General features: G+C 37.6%; 1 protein-coding gene across 3 annotated transcripts in view; it reads right to left on the bottom strand.

The window, feature by feature from the left end:
* Positions 1-24,554, bottom strand: part of LOC131437754 (xaa-Pro dipeptidase) — a 286,503-nt gene that overhangs the window by 101,766 nt on the left and 160,183 nt on the right. Inside the window, exon 3 of one of the 3 annotated variants that reach the window (XM_058607311.1) lies at positions 1,891-2,087. The exons of the other annotated variants lie outside the window; for them this stretch is intronic. The gene's annotated coding sequence lies outside the window, so the exon portion shown is untranslated. The remainder of the gene's footprint in view (positions 1-1,890; positions 2,088-24,554) is intronic. 3 annotated transcript variants of the gene reach the window in all.

Here is a 24,554-nt window from a genome sequence, read left to right as displayed (position 1 = left end):
TCTTGTCCTGCCGTTATTGCTGTGCGCTCATTTCCCTGCCAAAATATCGAAATGACGGATTCTGTCTTTGTGATGTGTAAGAAGAACTTGTCTTTCGAAGATGTGAAACCCGTCTGTTTACAAACCATTCACCCAACTCGTCACTCCCACGACGATCGTTTCGTTGCAGAATGCCATTGAATCGCATGCTGTTTACAAAACCGAATACGGTTGTTTGAAAACTGTCTACGAGCTGCGCGAATCACCCATGGGAAGTTTATTTTAGTTGTGTTTTCGACAAGCCCGATTTGGTTTGAGCTAAATCGCGATAAATGAAAAACGACGATATTATGGCTGGCGAATAAAACTGATAAGCTACTGATTTTCATGAAAACATTTATTCTATTAGCCCCCTGCTAGGAAGTCATCTTACTGTGGTAAGCATTCTTCAATAACGATCGAAACAACGAAGAAGAATGAATAACAAAAATGTGTTATTAGGAACTAAATATTCATTTGTATGTGAGTGTGTATGTATGTATGTATGTGACAAATAATGTCACTCAATTTTCTCAGAGATGGCTAAACCGATTTTCACAAACTCAGATTCAAATGAAAGGTCTTATGGCGTCATACAATTTTCCAGAGTTTCATTTGGATCCGACTTCCGGTTCCTGAATTACAGGGTATTATGTGCAAATTTATGAAAAAAGGTGCACTCTATTTTCTCGGAAATTTCTAAACCGATTTTCACAAACTAAGGAACGAATGAAAGGTCTGAAAATTCTTTAAAAAGTCCCAAAAAACTGATCCAGATTTTGGGGTTGCCACCTTGGATTTAGCTGGACGGAATGCAGCATTTCATACTCAGCCGCTGGATACCTGAACAGACGCTGTTTGAAGCCACTTCTAACATGGAGTACAGACGCTCCGACATCCTCTAAAGAGGGCCCCCTTCCCTGTCAGCATACGACCAAGGTCCCACCGGGATTGGTTACCCAATCTTTCCTATGGTTGCTCGTACCACAGCCGGCACCGCGGGGAGGTAGGGATAGGAGTTACTGGACAAGAGGCGAAGAGCCACACTGGGGCCGCATTGTCCAGTCGTTTACCAACCAATATTTTTATAAAACTGCTAAATTTATCTAATGGGCAGATCTTGTTAGTTAGTGAGTATATAAAACTACTTTGGTACTACTAGTCCCCGGTTTCCGCTTCCAAAAGCACCGATAATAGTGCAGAAAAGCTCCAACAATGGAACTCACTTCGATTTCTCAGCAATGGTTAAAGCGATTTTCACACATCGTGATTCAAATTAAAGCTCTCATTGTCTTAAAATATACTGTGCAATTTCACCCAGATCCGACTTCCGGTTCCGAAACTATAGGGCAATGAGTGTCAAATCATTCAAATCGTCATTCAAAATGATAATGCAAAACTAGTACGCGACGGTACGTGCGGTTTTGCTCCGTTCGCAGCGTGATTTGTTCAATTTCGTAAAGCGTTCAGGGTTGGCACATTTAATTCTATATTTTTCAGGTGAAAAATATGTAAATTTGTAAATTCAATTTTTACCTACTTGTTAGTATTATCACAAAATCAGGATAACGATGCTTTTCTATTGACTCTCTCATATAAAAAGTTGATGCAATCACTTGAAAAATTGACTAGTGAAAATTGGCATGTGTACATAGTGTGTATGTATGTGCGTGAGTATGTGTCAAATAATGTCACTCATAAAATAAAAATTTCATAGTTTCATAGGTTACTATTGAATTTAATCATGCTTTCATAGGGTGAAGTGTGTTTAAAATTGAACACCGTCATTTAGAGCGACGATGCAAAAAGGGTAAAATTCTTTAAGATTTGGCTCAAAACTGATTATATTTATAGGTTATATTAGTTACTTACTAAACGAACCGACTTCAGCTGTACTGGTTCCAAATCTCTAACACGAGTCTCACTCAATTTGCTCAGAGATGATATGATCGATTTCCACGAACGTAGGCTCAAATAAAAGTTCCTATAGTCTCGTAGGTTGCTGTTTAATTTCACCGAGTCTGACTTCCGGTTACAGATCTATAGGGTGAAGTGTGTTTAATCATTTACTGCGACGATACAAAATAAAGAAAAATTCTTATTATCTTGACATAACTGTTTACAAATTGAAAAGGTTATTTTAGTTCATACCCAAAGAAAGTTTAAAGATTATGTTGAACTGCTGACGCAACCCCCCGGATCAATATAATCCGCTGCAAGACACTTTTTTATTACACAAGAAGTGTAACGTCTAAACTGACGTCTCGAACGAAACAAGTTTCGGCTTACTAGCCGTACAGATTGTGGTAATTTGAAGGGGAAAAAGCTTGCTTTTACCCCCAAATTTATGCTAGGTGCACATAACCATAACCACATAACGCCTGAGACGTCAGAAATAATATAGCACTTGTGCAATATTATTTTAAGGTAGCATAAGTAGTGCAAACTTTGCGTCTGCTTAGCGGTTTAAGTTGAACTGCTAGGCACGAGATGGCAATTCAATCTGAACTGCTTTAAGCACTGACGAGCCGAAGGCGAAACGCGAAGAAATGGAACTTAAGGTAGTTATCAAGGTCTCCAAGCACAACATATTTTTTCCATGTTGAATTTATTATCAATAATAAGTTATTGTTACTTAGTTCAAATGTAAATATTTAATGACAGCTGTGCTTTTAACTACTAGTTGAAAATGGGAGCGGGCCATATCGTCGAAAGCCATTTCGCCGAACGCCACATAACCGAAGCCAAATGGGCCGCCGATCCGCCGTCGGAAGCGGCGGCCTCTTGCATACAAACCTGTAACCGCCTTGTTTGCCCGGTCTACTCAAAGCTAGGTTTCTTTGCTTTAGTTAGGTCCGAACGATCGGTAGCGAGGTCGGACAGCACATGAACCAAAACGATGTGGCGTAGCCGCATTAGATATTTTTTCATTTTCACTTAATAAACGAAAAATACCACCTACATTTGCCTGGTAGATGCACCTATGCAATTGCTTTGATGCTTAATAGCTAATAGTCAACAAGTTTTCTTGGGAACTACTTTCTGAGGTTCGTGAATCAATATTTATTCAAGAGTACAACAATCAATCATTATTCAAAAAGTACAATGGTAGGTCAACAAAACGGGCGTTAACGCTATCATCTGTCGTTTGTCTTTAATTTAAATCAATTCTAATTACGATTTCAAGACGTTTTCAGGATTCTGCTAAATGACCCTTTCGGTGAAATGGCTTTCGGCGAAATGGCATTCGGCGAAATGACCCTGATCCGTTGTAAATAAGTGTTGATGTAACATAGACATTACAAATTTAAAACATACAATTTCAACATTGATTCATATAGCTATGTAACGTAGAAAACTGTTTGTTGACTTGAAAATTGAGAACATACTATGGAGTCGCAAGAAGTGTATGAAACACAAATAAAACAATAATATTACTACTTTTTGACAAAAATAATAAATGGCGACATCTTATTTCTAACTGATCTCCAATAGTCACTAGTCAAAAACGCCCTTTGGAGTATCACAAGTGGCTCTAGACGTAACAATCATTCGATATTTTTAGTCACAAATAAGCTATTGTAACAAAAATTGTTTCTGGGGATGTGTATTATTTTCTTGAATTTTTATTACAGGACGTCGGTAGAACAATAGAAAAATTTCTCACCAATTTTTCCCCAAAATATCTCGTTATTTCATTGCATATTGATTAGGGCTTGAAATTATCGAAATCGAAGTACTCTTCGACTACACAAAGAATACAAAGCCGTAGTTCCGAGCACGCTATGAGTTGTTTTCGTCATACACCCTTGAGCAGAGTGACTCAACTTAATGATGATGACGGTGTAGAATCGAGCGTCGCTAAGAATCGGCTAATTACTGATTTCTTTACTTTCGTGCGGCTGTTGCAAGAATCGACGGGCATCTTTAGTCGAAGGTAGTAGAACCAATGATGACCTGGGTGGGATAGGAGGAGTTGTTTGTGAAACGGGAATGTTGACTATCCGTTTGCTATCATGCTAGGTGGAGCATAATAACGATTAATATATGTACATTGTAGTATATACGAGCCTCAATGAGTTCCCCTTCTATCGTCGGGAATGGAGAAGTAATGAAGGTTTAGCGAACCGGATATGGGCACCAATTAAAAAGATCATTGAACTCAAGGCGCTCATCGTGATAATGCTCTTAAGGTAACTGTCAACAATATGTATTTTGTTGTAGCTTGTCACATTTTGTTTCATTCAAACTATCAGATTTTTAGCTCCTAATAATTATTTTGATTGGTTACTTCAACCGATAACATCTTTTAAATCTGTCAACAAGCTAACATGTCGTGAGTTTTGTAAACAACGTGCTGTAAATTGTTTGTTATTATTTATCGTATCTAGCTAAACAAACGCAAAGCTCCACAATCTAGTACACGAGTCACGATGATAAGCACAAGGTCTACTTGCTAATCTAGTCTACGTGCGATAGGGTGTCTCCGATATACCTAAACGTATTCATCGGAATCTTCAACATCACGAAATGATCATGATTGTGCTCCCAAAAACCGTTGTAATATGACATCGTTCGAAGCGCCATCACAGCAGCAAAAGCACTATATTTTTAGCCAACTTCTATGATTAAACCCAAGGCAACACCCTCTGCTGCATTAACCCCTGCGCACACTCTTCCCATAATATAAACAATCTGGCAGAGACGGGCACTGCCGCAGTATTTACCGTACTCGCCGCCCTGCATCTAATTTGCAATTATCGTAGTTTTCTACACCTTGCTAATACATTATTATAATCATCGTCACACGAGGCGACGCATGTGTTGGTGTGGCGAATGTTGCGTGAGCTCTTGTTTGTGTCGGCTGGTGTTAATCAAACTTATTTCTCAAGGTGCTGCGCAGTAAATAAACACAACACATGTACACATGATACGACATCAGTCAGAGCCTGCAAACGGGTCAACCTTGTGTTTTGAAGCTCTAAGTCATCGCGAAGGCCCGGTCGATTTTAGCCATCCGTCAGAGCCGGCTGATTTAGGCCTACGCAGTTACTACAACGGGAATTTTCCGTTCCACTTGCAATGTTTATCTCCCGGTTGTTGTTGTTGTGTTGCTTGGTATCGATTTTTTTTTGGTACGATAAATATCGAGCAGACGAGATTTCTCGGTATGCTTTGAGTCATATTTTGACGATTCGATTAGAATCGGTTAAAAATTTCCTGTTCGTGATAACAATATAGATTATGATTAGACAAGGTTTTCTGCCATGGATTCCAGTTTCCAGTGCAATTTTATTTTGATTCCACGAAGAGAAACGGAAAGGTTTCTTCCCAAGTAGCAAATGTAACTTATTGAACTTTCAAGATGTTTTACAATTGATTAAGAAATGTTATTTATGTTAGATATGTTCAGAAAGATTTTTAAATATATTAAAATTGGTTGTGCTACTTATCACTGTTAAGTTTCACAATACAAAATCACTGTAGAACAACTTTAAGTACATCTAAAACAATTGTGCAGTAAATCACCAACATGTTAATGTTTCACTAGAAGCTCTGCAAAAAAAATTCACATCGTCATGTGAAACGGGAGTAAATATAACAACTGTGAAACTTATCAAAAACTTTCCAAACGGCTGTCATAATTGTACCGGATACAATACACGTCGAAATTGCTTAAAATCTCTTGTGTAAGAAAAATTAGTGAAATAATTGATGCTCTCCTCAAGGCAAAAAATGAATTGATTACCGAATTGATAACCTTGCTGTAAAAAATATGTTTCTGTTGAGTCCGCATAGTTTTGGCTGCCTCATGAATTTTTAGGTCAGTGTGTGCAGTTTTCTTTAGTTTTAGAAAAACAATGATATAAAATTCAAAACTTGCAAAAAAGTTGTGCAAGATTTATCTGTTTCAATTGAACGCAAAACTTGCAGATATGAGATTATAATCATAAAAGTTTCTGGAATACGCAATGAAAACAAAAATCAATCAGATAATTTGTATTTGGTTTTCATCTCGCGAAAAAATTAAGGAGACCTGACATCACTTTTTCAAGATATTGAACGAAAAGTTAATTTATCATAGTTACTCTCATAGTTATATATTACCGATTGTGGAACTTGTTTTTGCAACTCCAGCACATGAACTTACCAATATAATACCTACAGTGCGTATCACAAAAGTCGGACCCGCTAAGATGAATGACTATATTGTTGTTTAATTCAACTAGAAGATTACTGATAGAAAAACAAAACGTAGAGCATTTCTTTCCGAAATACTAATATGTTAATGTTTCCTGTTATTAAGATAATATAAGTCATTACGTTGGGTGAACCATTTTCTATTCAACTCACTGTTACCATCGATGCCATATTGGAAAATATTCAAGAAAAATCCATTTCGAGATTTTTCAGGTTTAATTACACATTAGTTTGTTCAAAACCAACTGAAAATTTTAAGAATTTTTGAATTCATGTGTTTTAAACACCATTCCGATGATTCTCATTAAAAATACTAGACTGTTATTTTCACAGTAATTGGTGCACAATCAGTAAAACACATTAATTCAAAGGCGCTTGAAAATTTCGGCCGTACGAATACATGTTTCACCATAAAAATACAGCTCGTTATCGATTTTTCAATTACAAAAACACAAAAGATCAATTCTACAATCGATAAGATTATCGTTTTTCATGTGCAGATTATTTTACAAGATCCATGTTTGTGTTAAGAGCAGTTGTATTGAAAATCAAATGTGAAACTTATTCATTCGAAATTAAGTTTGCATGTTTTTGTAAACGTCATTCCATTTCTTGTTTACATTACGTAGTAGTTCTTACGAGTTTCGCAATTGTTTTTTTGCTGATTTTATTACTGCCTTTGTGATGGGATCGAGGGATGCATTTTTGTATCAGTTGCACAATCATTGTGAATAAATATTCGTAATAACAGATGAATTTAAAAGTAACACATGGATCAATAACTCCCGAGACTAAAGCAGAGATGGCGCTCGTAGTAAACCAGTAACCACGTCTTTCTAGAGTACTAACCTGTGCTTGAAACGGGTCAAAATTTTAAGTCGATCCGACCAGAAACAGCTGAGTTTTCGAGGTTGGAGTAAAGTCGTTTTGTAGTTTGTTTAAAAAATGGAAAAAAAACGAGTTTCGTGTTTTGATAAAACATTGTTTTTTTAATGGGTAAAAACACCGTGCAAGCGAAACAATGGATTGAAAAATGTTATCCGGACTCTTGTCCATCAAAAGCAACGATTTGTCGGTGGTTCGCCGAGTTTAAACGTGGTCGTACCGACACAAATGACGCGGAACGCTCGGGTGGACCTGTGGAAGCCGTTACACCGGAAAATGCGAGTGAAGTGACAAAAATTATAATGAAAGATCGTAAAGTGAAGCTCCATGAGATTGCTGAGATGACACAGATATCATATGGGAGTGTATTTACTATCCTTCATGAAAAATTGAGCATGAAAAAGGTTTTTTCCAAGTGGGTGCCGCGATTGCTTTCGATGGAACAAAAACAGCAACGAGTCGATGATTCAGAAAGCAATTTATCGCTATTTACTCGCAACGAAAAAGATTTCTTGCGGCGTTACATGACCATGGACGAAACATGGATACATCACTACACTCCAGAGTCGAAGCGGCAGTCATCTGAGTGGCGCACAGCTGGCGAAACCCGTCCGAAGCGTCCGAAAACGCAGCAGTCAGCTGGCAAAGTCATGGCGTCAGTTTTTTTGGATACGCATGGCGTGATTTTCATTGACTACCTCGAAAAAGGTAAATCGATCAACAGTGATTATTATATTGACTTACTGGTGCGTTTGAAGGAGGAAATCGCAAAAAAACGACCGCACATGCAGAGAAAAAAAAATCCTTATTCATCAAGACAATGCACCGTGCCACAAGTCGATGAAAACAATGGCGAAATTGAACGAATTGGGCTTTGATCTGCTTCCCCACCCCCCATACTCGCCAGATTTATCCCCCAGTGACTACAGGCTCTTTGCTGATCTTAAAAAAATTCTCCAGGGAAAAGATTTGGCTCAAATGAGGAGGTCATCGCTGAAGCTGAAGCTTATTTTGAAGCGAAAGATAAATTTTTTTATAAACATGGTATTGAAAAATTGGAAAAACGTTGGAACCTTTGTATCACCCTAAAAGGTGATTATGTTGATAAATAAAAAAAAATTTTGCAAAAAAAATGTTGTTTCCATTGTTAGTCTCGGGACTTATTGACCCATGTGTTATGTTGCACAACACAGAAAACTTGCGCTTTTTCCATAACACAACAGTTACCAGAATAGTAATATAAACTAACTTGATAAATTGCACAACCAGTAGAAAAATACAGGACCGCAACTTAACATGCTACTTGGGTTTTCTCTAACTGGAAGTATTTTATATAACATATGAAGTATAATGATAACAGGAAGCATCCAGTGTCATCAACACTATTTTAAACTTGATTGCTTTACGAGAATTGTAGATTTACATAGGAATCACTTCGTCTTCTTCGACTGCACATTCAAAAAGAGCGAAGTCTACCTCGTAGTCGAACAAGGTTCTCTTCTGAGCATCACATAGGCCATTCTCTCTTTCGGCATTCTTACTACATGCCCATTCCACTGTGATCTAATATTTCATCATTATTGAGGGAATGAGAATGAAAAAAAATCTAAATGAGCAAGGTAATTTTTTTTTAGTTATCTCATAAGATAGCTAACTGAAATCGGGAAATCAACTGATTTTATTTAACCAAAATACTGATTTCGGTCTTTCCGTATGTAAATTAAGAATCTAGTTTCTCAAAAAATTTAGAGTTGTGACGTGAATATTTTTTCCCCATCAAAACGAAACAGCAGCAATGCTGAAAACAGTTACCGTCAGTCAATTATTGCCGCCTGCATCAGGTGCTACTGACATACAAAAAAAAACGAACGCAAATTGGAGTGTCATATTTCAACATCTGCATCGCACTGATTTCTCCATAAATTGAGATAGCAACGTTTTCAGCAAACCTCAATCGATGTCGTGCGATGTGAGAAATACCCATTTGTCTGTTGCCGGGAAATTAATCGTTTTCCTAACGAAAATATACCTTATTTCCGACGCTTCCCTAATTCTTCAATTGGTTCACAATAAACAAAAAAAATGGTTGCTACTACACATGTAGTATGTTCCATATCACCGTGCTATCCTCATCTACCAAAATAGCTTTTTGCACACATTGCCATTGCCATTCCCTTCCATCGGATTCGGTCATCATCCAGTTATAGTGGGGTGGTTAAGCATGGAATCTCTCCGGCTCGATGCGAACAATCAGGTGGAATGGCGAAGGCAATGCACCTCGTAGAGCTTTCCGTAAAATGCAGCACCTGAAACATTGCAGGATTTCCCGGACATTTCCCCCGGTGCGCATGTGCACACTTCGCATCTTTACGTTGGCGGTACGAAACGAACGCTCGCTTTACTACTCCACCGAACGTGTATCTGTATTTTCCCAGTCAGGCACGTAACCGAGGATTTCAATGATTGATGAATGGCTGTATAAGGATGCTGCAGTATCATGCGCCTTCATCGGTCCTCAGTATGATTGAGATGGGTTGTATCAAGTACATGGAATGGTTTAAGTTTATTTTACTTAAAAATACACCACCAGCTGTCAAGTGACAACAAGTTGCAGAAAATCTCGGTAGCTTCATTGCGTTAAAACCGTTCCTAGTGCCAATGTTTGTTTTTGTTTACTCTCTTATGTAAGCATCATCGGTTTCTCGATTTATATACTGCTCTGATTTTGTAGCTTATATATATTACCGTCCTACCTCTTATCCTCACTTACAAAATATAGCGAAGCTACTCATCAAGTTGATTTCTGTTCGTATCGGCATACCAGCTAACCCAGAAGCCAGAATATTTTACCTTCTATCACTTCATAGAAAAGTGCAATCTTATGCGGACAACTGTACTTTCAATGTTCGAATCCAATTTAGTTAGCCACCAAAAAGTGAGGCTATACATATAAGGGAAAATGTTATAAAGCGTCCCTTCTGCCTAAAACGGCCCCTTACTTTTTAAGTATTCAAGACATTTCTACACAAACGTTTTATCACTAACACTATCTTTTCCTAAGATCTTTCAGCTGTGCAAGTTTGGCAGTTGTCGTTTGCAAGAAAATATGAAAAAAACTGGAAATATCATTAGGCAGCTTTTCGATGTAAGGTTTTGCTTCGACTAAACCAGCATTTTAACCGTGTAAAACATCTAATGGTCGACTGCTACTTAGTATCTAAGTTTAAGCAGTGCTAATGTATCTATTTACAGTAAAAAAATCTAGACAAACAAAACCAGTGTTTTAAAGATTTATAACGGCTATTAAAACAAAAAATAGCGTTGGGAGGATAAAAAATGTTGGTTTCCAAATGAAATTTATTGATTATGCAATTGATTTCTGATGCAAAGAACATCTTCTTTATCTGCTTTTCTTCTATACCGACATTTCAAGGGGCATATTGCATCTTTGTTGGGGGGCATACCACTGATTTGTTGTGAGGCATATTAAACGGTTGCTGGGGCATTATGCCAACGTCAAGCGAAAAAACTGAGAACGTGGTCGTTTTGGAAAATGTGTTTGTATCAATCAATTCTCATAACTTCTATCAGTACATTTAGAAATATCTCAATGTTTTCTTAAGGGCGGCGTATTATAACACTTCACCCTAACGGAAGAACACGGATCGGCTTACCAACTGACGGATGCTGTTCAAGAATTGAAACATTAGATTATAGATGCTTTGGTCTTTCGAGAAGTCTGTTGCTATGTTGCCAGTGTTTGAAACAGGGAGTATAAATAGACTGAGAAAATATAAACATACCCTTACACATACACTCACTGCGTTATATAGAGATGGGTGACCTTCATAAAGAGATAATACGCAATCCTTGACAGACAGAAGATAAGCAGGATAAGTGTCGAGATCACTCAATACACTTTCGCCATAAAATTTTTCTATTTTGCAATTGCTGATGTGCCTTTCTCCATAGAAAAGATACTTAAATTGCTTAAAAACACTCGATTTTTGGTCGGAGTCCTGGAGACGACTATGTTGTAACATTTGACTCAGCTCGACGAGATCGGGAAATGTTTGTGAGTTGAATTTTCTCGGACATCGATTTCAACATTTTTGCCTTTCTCTATAGAAAGGTATTAGAATTGCTGGAAAACCGACTTTCGAACGGAGCCTCGGAGACCCATAGTGTTATATACCATTCGACTCAGTTCGACGAGATCGGAAAATATCTGCGTGTGTGTTTATGTGTGTGTATGTGTGTGCACTTTTCGAAACTATTTTTACCGCTCAATTTTCTCAGAGATGGCTGAACCGATTTTAACAAACTTAGGCTCGCTTGAAAGCTACTGTCGGGTCATTGATTAAGTTCGAAGATCAAATAGCTGTGACTTTTGGTTCCGGAGATATGATGGTATAAATGACGTAACCGACAAAACGTGTTGTTTTTTTTCCGCGCAAGTTTCTCGGAGATGGCTGAACCATTTTTGACAAGCTTAGGCCCGTTTGAAAGCTATTGTTGGGCCATTAATCAAGTTCGAAGATCAAATGGCTGTGACTTTTGATTCCGGAGATATAATGGTATAAGTGACGTAACCGACAAAACACGTTGATTTTTACCGCTTTTATATATAAGGGTGCCAAAATTTTAGGATCACCTCTATTTTCGTAAAGCTCTAGTGCTAGAAAAAAAGCCCTCATGCAAAATTTGAGCTACATCGGACATGCGTAAGGGGTGCTGCCCGGTGGTAAAGGTTTGACAATTTTCGATCTTGAAAAAGCACCATAGGGGGGAGTACATGAAATTCCCAAAATCGAAATTTTTTTTATGTCACAAGTCTCAAAACTGCATGAAACGTCGTGATTTAGTGTTATCTCAAAAAAAAAATTTTTTTTGAAAAAAATAAACTTTCTGGGAGTCGCAATCATTTGATCTTCGAACTTGATCAATGGCCTAATAATAACTTTCAAACGAGCCTAAGCTTATTGAAATCGATTTAGCCATCTCTGAGAAAATTGCGCGATAAAAAACAACACGTTTTGTCGGTTACGTTCCTTATACCAACATATCTCCGGAACGAGAAGTCGCAGCCATTTGATCTTTGAACTTGATCAATGGCCCAATAGTAACTTTCAAGCGAGCCTTAGTTTGTTAAAATCGGTTCAGCCATCTCTGAGAAAATTGAGCGATAAAAGTATCTTCGAAAAGTGCACACCTACACACACAGATATTTTCCGATTTCGTCGAACTGAGTCGAATGTTATATAACACTATGGGTTTCCGAGGCTCCGTTCGAAATTCGTTTTCCAGCAATTCTAATACCTTTCTATAGAGAAAGGCAAAAAAGATCTGACAAAATACTACTAAAAGAAAGTCTGTGACGAAAACGACACAATCTCACAAAATAAACTGGATGAACATCGTTTGGCAGCTGTCAGTGGTTTGTTCATATGTTCAGTCTTTATTATTTTATTCTATTCTACAATATTCCATCTTATTCCACAGTATTCTATGGTACACAAACCACCAATAAACGTCAAATATGAACTTGATTTACCGTTTATTTGTTGTCATAGTGTAAAACATAATTGGGATACGTTCACTTCACGTTATTTTTTTTCATACTGGCAAACAGGGCCGGTAGTATGAAAATGAAACAAAAAACAGAGCTCACCGGCCTCTCCAACCCCGAATTTGGGAGTGTAAAGTAATCAACATCTTACTCAAGTCGTTCCATATCTCATTCACTGAATTCAATAATGAAGCTGAAAGCTGTAGCACATATTTATGGGACATTCCACGCAAAATCAGTTTCCCAAAAAAAATTTTTCTTCATCTTTCAACTATTTTTTTCAGTAAAGAACTCGAAAATATTCGACACGTATTTTTTATATTTCAATATGGTACGTGGATTTTTCGAGATATGATTTTTTAAAGTCTCGTGTTAACAAAAAAAGAGCCTTTTTTCAACAGCCTATAATGCAAAATCTAATAAAGATAGAAAAATTCGTCAAAGACATGAAATGTGCGTCTTTTCCTAAGCTTTCAAATTCAATTTCAAAGCGATTCCATGAAACAACGTTGATAGTTTGTTTAATGAAAAAAGTTAAAAATTATTAAACAAATAAAAAAAATTCAAACTTGGACCTAATTTTTTTTAAATGAAAAAGAAGCCTTAGAAATTTAACTCAATCTTGGCAAAGTTTCAGATTGGAAAGATTAATACTTTCGGAGTAGTGAATTTTCCAATAACGACCCGCACGCGCGGAACACAGTGCTGCTGTTGCAGCGACGCGAAAACTCGAAGTGAATGCTCCTAATTTCATCTTACTCTTGAAGTCAATCTCTCGATGTAGCAATTGGCACATTGCCGCGAAACTGACTTATCAGTAGCGACACCTGTCAATGAAAAATGGAACCAAGAAAAGGAGGGTTCTTCGAAATATTTTCATATCGGCTGTAGTGATTTGCAACTAGTTCAAAGTGATTACTACTACTTTTTTTTAGTGTAAATTATGCTTAAACATGGGAACTCTTCAGAAATGTGTGAAAATGGGTAAGGTTAGGGTTTTTCGGACCAACATTTTTTTAAACAGAAACCAATGTAATGTTGATTTTTCGAGTACTAGAATGTTTGGCGATCGAGTACCTTATATATTACATACTTTGATTGTTATTTCCGAGCATTTGAAAAATGTTATTGAACCAAGTATAATGCTATATTCTAAATAAACATTAGTTTTTGTACAATAACCACATTACATTACATTACCACCTCAGAGAAAAACCTGTTTCTTTCACTTCTACTATGATTTTTCAAATAAATTTATCCGTTTTTATAAGAAATCGTCAAAAAGGTGCTCAAAATATGATCTCTAAACAAGCAGCGCCTCTACATTTCATTTTAGCGTAATTGTGCCAATAACAAAGCCTTTTTCATGTTTCAGAAATATTACATTATTTACCTGAATTTCATACACAGAAGTAACAGGGGCGCAAGATTTTGCTTGTCTGGTGACGCAAAAAAGCATCGAACACAAAAGAGATTGCTTTGTACCTTCGCTCCTGTTACTTCAATTAACTGAATTCATGTTAAACGTCGTTTAATGGTGTTCTAAGTTCAGAATGTTTTTGTCTTATTGAATATTCAAAACATTTTGTCGATTATTTTCATTGAATATTGCTATTGTGTATGGGAAACTCTCTAAATATCATCAATGAAAAATGATAATTGATAACAGGAAGATTTTTGGTACATAATTAACACCACGCTACAATGAAAATCGCTGCATGGATTATAATCGTGAGAATGATTTTGAATGATTATTATTTTATTATCATGTGTAAGTTTACGCAACATCACAATTATGATGATATTGAAATGAATGATCATTGATTAATTATACCAATCTTCGATGCCGAAAATCGAATCCCCCATGATTATCTTAATCAGTGATATTTGATTATTTGGGTTTTTCGTAATACTGCATGAGAGGTTTTATGATCCCTTATTTTTGAATCTAATGTGAGCAAAAATATATAACACAACGCAGTCTTTATTCAGTCATTCTTTGCCTTTCTCGATTATTTAACGGAGGCCCAGAGAGGCGAGTGTCATATACCATTCGACTCAGTTCTTCGAGATCCCAAAATGTCTGTACGTGCATATGTGTGTATGTATGTATGACTGTGTGTAAACTCAGATTCACATTAAAGGACTTATGGTCCCATAGATCGCTATTGACTTTTATCCCGATCCGATTTTCGGTTCCGGAATTACAGGGTGATATGAACCAAAAATGAAAAAAATTGTCACTCACTTTTCTCAGAGATGGCGTGACCGATTTTCACAAACTTAGATGCAAACAAAAAGTCTCACGGTCCTTAGGTTGTTATTCAATTTTCTTTTTATTCGATATCCAGTTCCGGAATTACAAAACAACATGTGCAAATGCGCACTCGATTCACAGCGTGCTTTGTTTAATTTTTTATAGCGTGCAGAGTTGCCGCATTAATATCTATATTAATTTGACATAACTGTTTACAAATTGAAAAGGTTGTGATAGTTTATATCCAAAGAAAGTTTTCGATTTATTCAAGTTTGACATTTTTGCCTTTCTCATATAGAAAGGTTATGCAATCACTTGAAAAACCGACCAGTGAAAATTGGCCCGGAGGGCCAAGTGTCATATACCATTCGACTCAGTTCATCGAGCTGAGCAATGTCTGTGTGTGTGTGTGTGTGTGTGTGTGTGTGTGTGTGTGTGTGTGTATGTGTGTGTGTATGTGTCAAATAATCTCACTAGGTTTTCTCGGAGATGGCTGAACCGATTTTGACAAACTAGGATTCAAATGAAAGGTCTCGTGGTCCCATACGGAATTCCTGAATTTCATCCGGATCCGACTTCCGGTTCCGGAATTATAGGGTAAAGTGTGTTCAATATTGTACACCGTCACTTAAACCGGCGAAACAAAAAACGTAAAAAAATTTCTAAACTGGTCTCAAAACTACACAAATCGATAGTCATTATCAGTAGGCAACTAAACAAACCGATTCCGGCTATCCTGGTTCCCGGTATTCGGTTCCGGAAGTACCGGAAATAGTGGTCATATATACCAAAATGGATCTCACTCTCTTTTCTCAGCGATGGTTTGACCGATTTCCACAAACTTAGATTCAAATGAAAGGTCTTCCGGTCCTATACGGAATTCCTGAATTTCATCCGGATCCGACTTCCGGTTCCGGAATTATAGGGTAAAGTGTGTTCAATATTGTACACCGTCACTTAAACCGGCGAAACAAAAAACGTAAAAAAATTTCTAAACTGGTCTCAAAACTACACAAATCGATAGTCATTATCAGTAGGTAACTAAACAAACCGATTCCGGCTATCCTGGTTCCCGGTATTCGGTTCCGGAAGTACCGGAAATAGTGGTCATATATACCAAAATGGATCTCACTCACTTTTCTCAGCGATGGTTTGACCGATTTCCACAAACTTAGATTCAAATGAAAGGTCTTCCGGTCCTATACGGAATTCCTGAATTTCATCCGGATCCGACTTCCGGTTCCGGAATTATAGGGTAAAGTGTGTTCAATATTGTACGCCGTCACTTAAACCGGCGAAACAAAAAACGTAAAAAAAATTTTAAACTGGTCTCAAAACTACACAAATCGATAGTCATTATCAGTAGGTAACTAAACAAACCGATTCCGGCTATCCTGGTTCCCGGTATTCGGTTCCGGAAGTACCGGAAATAGTGGTCATATATACCAAAATGGATCTCACTCACTTTTCTCAGCGATGGTTTGACCGATTTCCACAAACTTAGATTCAATTGAAAGGTCTTCCGGTCCTATACGGAATTCCTGAATTTCATCCGGATCCGACTTCCGGTTCCGGAATTATAGGGTAAAGTGTGTTCAATATTGTACACCGTCACTTAAACCGGCGAAACAAAAAACGTAAAAAATTTTCTAAACTGGTCTCAAAGCTACACAAATCGATAGTCATTATCAGTAGGCAACTAAACAAACCGATTCCGGCTATCCTGGTTTCCGGTATTCGGTTCCGGAAGTACCGGAAATAGTGGTCATATATACCACAATGGATCTCACTCTCTTTTCTCAGCGATGGTTTGACCGATTACCACAAACTTAGATTCAAATGAAAGGTCTTCCGGTCGTATACGGAATTCCTGAATTTCATCCGGATCCGACTTCCGGTTCCGGAATTATAGGGTAAAGTGTGTTCAATATTGTACACCGTCACTTAAACCGGCGAAACAAAAAACGTAAAAAAATTTCTAAACTGGTCTCAAAACTACACAAATCGATAGTTATTATCAGTAGGCAACTAAACAAACCAATTCCGGCTATCCTGGTTCCCGGTATTCGGTTCCGGAAGTACCGGAAATAGTGGTCATATATACCAAAATGGATCTCACTCACTTTTCTTAGCGATGGTTTGACCGATTTCCACAAACTTAGATTCAAATGAAAGGTCTTTCGGTCGTATACGGAATTCCTGAATTTCATCCGGATCCGACTTCTGGTTCCGGAATTATAGGGTAAAGTGTGTTCAATATTGTACACCGTCACTTAAACCGGCGAAACAAAAAACGTAAAATATGTTCTAAACTGGTCTCAAAACTACACAAATCGATAGTCATTATCAGTAGGCAACTAAACAAACCGATTCCGGCTATCCTGGTTTCCGGTATTCGGTTCCGGAAGTACCAGAAATAGTGGTCATATATACCAAAATGGATCTCACTCTCTTTTCTCAGCGATGGTTTGACCGATTACCACAAACATAGATTCAAATGAAAGGTCTTCCGGTCCTATACGGAATTCCTGAATTTCATCCGGATCCGACTTCCGGTTCCGGAATTATAGGGTAAAGTGTGTTCAATATTGTACACCGTCATCGGCGAAACAAAACACGTAAAAAATGTTCTAAACTGGTCTCAAAACTACACAAATCGATAGTCATTATCAGTAGGCAACTAAACAAACCAATTCCGGCTATCCTGGTTCCCGGTATCCGGCACCGGAAGTACCGGAAATAGTGGTCATATATACCAAAATGGATCTCACTGACTTTCGAGAAGAGTTTGTGTGTCATGTTAGTTGGTGGCCGTACGAACCGACTTCGATTATACCGATTCTCGGGTAGTGAACCCATTTCGTTCTCTTAAGGATGGCTTACGCAATCAGAGCACTGTTTTATTCTGTATGTTATGCATAAACAATCACTTGGTTTCTTTCAAAAATCGAAGAGAAAATTTGAATAGAATACCACAATATTATATGTACATGAGAAAGGCATCATTACACCACTAGGTGGATTAAAACAGGTTTTTATTACTGTAACGAATGAAGTCTTAAGAAGAACCGACTAAACTCCTCGATATTTAGCAATGATTCAAACATTCGCATGGTTCAAAGAGCAACGTTGAAAAAATTACTTCGCAATTATGGCAAACAGCGCGCAAACAAATGAAAAAGTGCACTCGTTGGCTCAATTGATTTAGTGCCGTTTTTTATCTTTCTATGGATTCAATGAAAGATGCTAGTTATGTAATGAAACTAATGTTTATATCTTCTTGATGTTTCACAACGGATGGCATTTCTTTCGAATGAGGATCCGTAAATATTTTGGGCATAGTTTTCAATCACTTTGCGATTATGGTGTTTCTTGTAGTACCACGATCACAGAGCTTTCGAATGCTAGATCCATTTTGAAAAATTTACCCATCGGATCCGCGATTAGCCGCTATGATTAGCAACTAATTGTCCGAAAACACTGCCTTATTGAGTTCAACTCACTAGAAGAAAATGTAGAATGCAGTTTAATCTTTCTTACTCGTTCAGTAGAACAACGAGACTGATACGTCGCTCACTAAGTCACGACCATCCAAATCTACTGAAAATTTTAGCATTAATTTGTTAGGTTGTTACGCTTTGTTCAACAGGATGATATCGACATTCATAAAATTATCACTTTACCAGAGAGCAGTTTATCTTTGACTCCACGAATACCACAAACTAAGTTGCTTATCATTTTGGTATTTGATTTTGACACAATATCAGTATTATTTTATTAAAAAATTATCCTCTCCGACGAATTTTTGTAGGTCATGTTTATATCAGTGGCTAAAAATTCATCTTACGGACAATAATTTGTAAAGCCACTTCTCAAAAAATCAAATCACTACTAAAATGGATAGCTGTATTGCTATCACCTTCATTTTGACTGGAAGGTGCACGTAAAAGCCAGTGATCGCAAAACAACTAAAATATTAGTTGTTTTTCTGATTTAATTGTTGTTTCACCTAAACTGTCATTTTTGATTTTTCGTTCTGGCACTTTAGCAAGGACACCAAGCAAGGACACCCACCACACACGAGTAATGAAACGTTACAGTTGAGCAATGACATACACCTTAAACGGAAAATGAGACGTTTCAATGAGGTATCACTCGTGCAACTGAGCAATGACACACTCCCAACAAAGTTACCTGTATGCATGAAAGCAAAATATGTCTCAGTTGTTTCAACCAATTATTTAGTTATTTTAACTTAAGACGTTTATTATATCGGTATTATTTTTACCGTTAGTCTCTTCGGGGGCAGCTAATCGTTCACCGCTTGAACAAACAAATTTTGCCTAAGTAGCTGCTTATATCTTTGTCACTGAACTCACAGATGGAAATGTTTGTTATACTGTAGGAATATCTATTCTGTGCATGGAAAACTTGTTTTAAATTAACATTTATGTTCTTCTGCATACTTTCACTCACATGAAACGGCCACTACGTAACTGACATAAATGACGTTCAATTGCCATTGAAAATTTTCAAAATGAAATGTTTCTGGTTAAATAAAGAGGATTTTTGTGTTGCGTTTTGTTGTCTTCATTCTCAGCCAGGTGACAGCATTCGAATATCGCAATTTCGTTTACCTGAATGGTTATGACAAAATCAACAGATATGTTAGTTAAATCAACGACATTTTACTTGAAACAACCAGCGTGTAAAACAACAATTGCAATATCGTAGTTTTGTGATAGGCGGGTTCTCCGTGTGATTCATTGCCCTGTTAGCCCTTCAGGAGTGGTGAAAGAACTTTATGATTATCACCATACATGATTCCAAATTTTCACTTGGTCACTGATAATCACTTTACGTGATTCCACCCTAGGTTTCTGGAATTTTAAGGCAATATTTGAAGCAGAAAACAATTCGACAGTTTTAATGTACTCGTACGTAGGATAAAAATTGATGCCTTCTGATAATAGTAATTTTCTTCTCTTCCTTGCATTGTTGCAGTTTGTAAAACTGTAGTCAAACTTTACCGCCAAACCCGTGCCATGAGTCATTGTACGAACGACATCGGAAGTACGAGTGCTATGACCTTTACCCGGTGCATCAACGCTCCTCCCATGCGACGCGGTCTGGTGCTGCATCGACAACGATCATCCCAACTCAGTTATCACGCCGAATTGCCAATGGGTTCGTGTACTGCCGACAGCGACTTACTGTATCGCTTCCCACTCAACAGCAGAGTATGGCGAACTGAAGATAGATCTAGATCTCCGACAAACAAGCTCTGTCCTCTCGAACCACTGCCAGGCGTGGGTGGATTGTTGGGCGAGCATTCTATGGGAAGCAACATACTTGAATAGGAACCTACGGGAACACCAACACTGAAACACTAACATTTGTCGACATTTGGGTGCTCGCATCGGTTAACATTTTCCCGAAGGTTCCATTCAGAGGAGAAAAACATGCCATGCCAACCCCACCAGTTTGGAAATGAACCGGGAATATACCGAACGCAGCGAAAGATTGAATCATTGAACTTTTCCTTCGGGTTCTACTTTGGAAATATTTGTTCATTGCTTACTTTGCACTCCGTTAAAGCTAAAGTTGAAAGTAAACTGCTAAAGCTGTTTTTGTTACCTTCTCGTTTGCTACTTGCTCTTTTATGTGCGGTGATGGTGATGATGCTCCACCGTACCTCTCTACGTTCGTTGGCTCTCTCTCTCTCGAGAATGTAGCAGGTAATGGTTTGATGAAAATTAATTTATGCTTTTTAATTTCTTTCGATTTTTTTTTCTTCTGCTATAGATGCTGGTTTATGGTTATAGTACGATGCCGTAGGGAGGTTCCGGAAAATGATGAGCATCATACAACACAATATCTCTTATCTTCTCTGTTAATTGCACAAAACATTGAACTTGACCTTTTAATTTCCAGTAGAATCACATTCTCATCCCCGATGGTCGACATAGTTCATTACTTACGACATAAAATCAAGAACAATATTGTTTTGTCAACAATTAGACGATAGCAAAAAAGAGCTAACCTATCAGACGAAAAACAAAGGGATTCCAAAGGCGCATAAAAGAGCTATACCTTCTTACGTGACTTTAGCTTAGAACACATGTAAATCGTTGATCGCTTACGACAATCAGCCGATTACATGTCAATATTACCAGGAAGCTGTTGATTTTGGTAAGCCCAGCGAGAAATTCGACAAGAAGACATTTTTACCCAAAGACAATTAACCTACTTTTTTACCGGTTCCAAGTAACCCCAGTTCTTCACAGACAGAATTTAGTAATAATAAAATAAAAATAAAATCTACGACTCCATCATTTGTACCCAATCTATAACAAGATAGGCTCACTTCAGCTAACAACGCATCCAACATCTGCTATACATAACAGTTATAAGACAACAAAACCCCACAACGATGATTCTTCACCCCCTGGACGAGGATGTGATGAGTGAACCATTGATTAAAACTCAATTCATTGGATAGCAATGAGAGCGCATCTCCTCCCAGAAAATGTGTAGCAACAAACGATTGATAAAAGATAATTTAATTTTTTGCAAAAATTACGCTTTACGCAAAATTTATAATAAACCTGCGTAGCTTTAGAATAATAAGTCGGGTCCAATAAATTATTAATAACAACTGTTTCAATCCACCTAGATGTGTAATGATGTTTTTCTCATGAATCGTTAATAAGCGAAATTGATACAAGTTCTATTCTAGAAGCTTGACCGCAACTTCCGATATTTCATGGAACTGGATTCCGGGAAGGGTACAACTGAAATGAGTTTCTGTACACATAAACTAGAAAGTCCATTGTATTGGAACAGTTCTAAGGAATGTACGTTTTAGGGAACGTGTATAGGGAGATGGTTAAGTTGATGCCTTTCACGTTTTTGCCTTTTTCTTCATCTGAGTTCGATTCCGAACCCCACACATAGGGTCAGGAAGCTTTTCTGGGTCGAAAAGGCGAACGACCTTAAAGTGACATCTATGATGAAAACCTGTTTTAATCCACCTAGTAGTGTAATGATGCTTTTGTCTATTTTGGGAGCAGGGAAAAGCCCGATGGAGATGAAATTTGGCAGTCTCTCTCTCCAGCAGGCATAAAACCTCCTCATCTTTCGTATCAATCGATTACAATGATCCAACAAATACAATAAGGCTTAACACTAACAATAAAAACTAGTAATTAAAACTAAACCTATAACCCTATATCTAGTTGATGACACCAAGCACTACAGGGCAGCAATAGTGTTCTTGCTTAATCTGGCGGAGAGAGAAGAGAAAGATGGATAGGTAAATGGATGATGAAGGTAGGTGGAGGGGGTGGAAAGTATGCGTGGGCGAACAACGGGGTTAGAATCGGCATGTAGATCTAATTAGTGATCGAAAAGATGGTGGAAGACGGAGGAAAGAAGGAAGTGCGAACGGGTTAGTATTTGCAAGCGAATCTGATTAGCTTCCAATAGAAATAAAAAAAAAAAAAACGAAGAAAATGAGAGGGGAAGCGAAAGGGTTAGTATCAACGAGCGAATCTGATTAGTTTCCAACGGTGATGGGAGAAAGACCTAGTGATGGTTGAACAAAAATACAAACGGTTACAGACAAATCCTGATCCAAAGTTAATCTAACAAGTGACAATGAAACAATCGTTTGATCATATTTCGAGATAGATGAAAGTCGAAAACATTGAGGCAGCTATTGAATGTTCTGCACATACTGGAAAATGGTTCATTGTAACCATAATTTGTTCGTGCAATGGGTAAACTTAAGAAACGATGAGAGCGTAGATTACGTCGATGAATGTCCAGATTAATCAATTGCAGAAGTTCGGGACAATCGATACGTGATTGTAATAAATCAGCAACAAAAACGGCTTTGGAGACATTCCTACGAACAGATATCAGATCCAGGTCAATAAGCTTACAACGATCTTTGTAGCTAGGAAGATTAGTGGGATCCCTCCAAGGTAAATTGCGCAGAGAGAATCTAACAAATTCACGCTGGATAGCTTCGATTTGAAAGTGAGGTGCCCAGACAACAGCTGCATATTTTGGCGTCGAACGGACAAGAGCACAATATAATGCCTTAAGACAGTGTACATCAGTAAAGCTCTTGGTAACACGAAAGACGAAACCCAAGAGCTTGGAGGCCTTTGAAATCACATAATCGATGTGACTTTTGAAGTTCAGCTTGGAATCAAGAATGATACCCAAATCTTTCACGGAAGATTCATGTTTTAGTATATTGAGCGAGATTCTATAGTCGTAGGTAATCAGTGAGCGTTTACGAGTAAACGACAAAACGGAACACTTCGAGGCATTCAAAACCATTCTATTCTCCTGACACCAGTTTGTGAATAAGTCTAACTGTGACTGCAAATATATAGAGTCTTCTTGACGTTTAACTAAACAAAATAGCTTGAAGTCGTCTGCGACATTTGTGACATTTCAATATGAAGTTGAGATCATTGAGGTAGAGTAAAAATAAAAATGGTCCTAAGTGACTACATTGGGGGACTCCAGAGTTGACAGCGAAAAGCACTGTAATGAAGTCTCCGATCTTCACAGACATTTCGCGACCAATTAGATACGACTCGAGCCAATTCAGCAAACGATTCACTGAAACCTAGTCTGTTGAGTTTTGCTACTGCTATTTGGTAGTTTATTTTGTCAAAGGCTGCAGAGAAATCAGTGTAGATTGCATCAACCTGTAGGCGTGCTTGTAGAGATCGAACTCATAATCGAAGCTGAGTTTCTGAAATGTAGTTGTTGCTGTTGTGTTTCAAGAAATTCAGAACTATAGTTTCAAATAATTTAGATACGGCACATAGTGCAGCTATACCACGATAATTGGATACATCGGCTTTATTTCCCTTCTTAAAAACTGGGAAAATAAATGATTTTTTTACAAATATTTGGAAATGTTCCTGGTCTGAGAGAAATATTGAACAACATCGACATAAGAAGACTTTTTGAGCACTTTTTTATTACTAACGAAGGAATACCATCCGGTCCAGCTTCGGAAGATGATTTCATTCTAATACACGCTTTTTCAATCATAGCAGTTGTTATGAAAGGGTGAGGAGATCTGATCACTCGAAAAAAATTCATTGGAGAATACAGTGCTGAAATGTCGTTGAAATAAGTAGCAAATATCAGATATCACCGATGATTCAACGTCATCAAGAAACATCTGATCGAAAAGTCCTGACACTTTCCTTTGTTCGTTCACGTGGTCATACTATAATACACTATAACTAATACGATATAATACTGTGGTATTCTTCAAAATAAATTTCTTCGATTCTTAAAAAAATAATCGCAATCGGTTTGTTTGACCGTCTACTGATGAAACTATCAATTGGAGATGATTTGAGGTAAATTTAGAATTTTTTTTACGGGTTTTCGCCCTTTTCGGTGATGGTACAAAATTTTTAACACACTTTACCCTATATTTCCGGATCCGGATGAAATTCAGGAATTACGTATGGGACAACAGGACCTTTCATTTGAACCTAAGTTTGTGAAAATCGGTTCAGCCGTCTCTGAAAAAAATTAGTGCAAAAAATCGTAACATACACATATACGCACACACACACACAA

Source organism: Malaya genurostris, chromosome 3, assembly GCF_030247185.1.
Source record: "Malaya genurostris strain Urasoe2022 chromosome 3, Malgen_1.1, whole genome shotgun sequence".
Lineage (NCBI taxonomy): Eukaryota > Metazoa > Arthropoda > Insecta > Diptera > Culicidae > Malaya > Malaya genurostris.
This window is presented reverse-complemented; position numbering and strand designations above follow the sequence as displayed.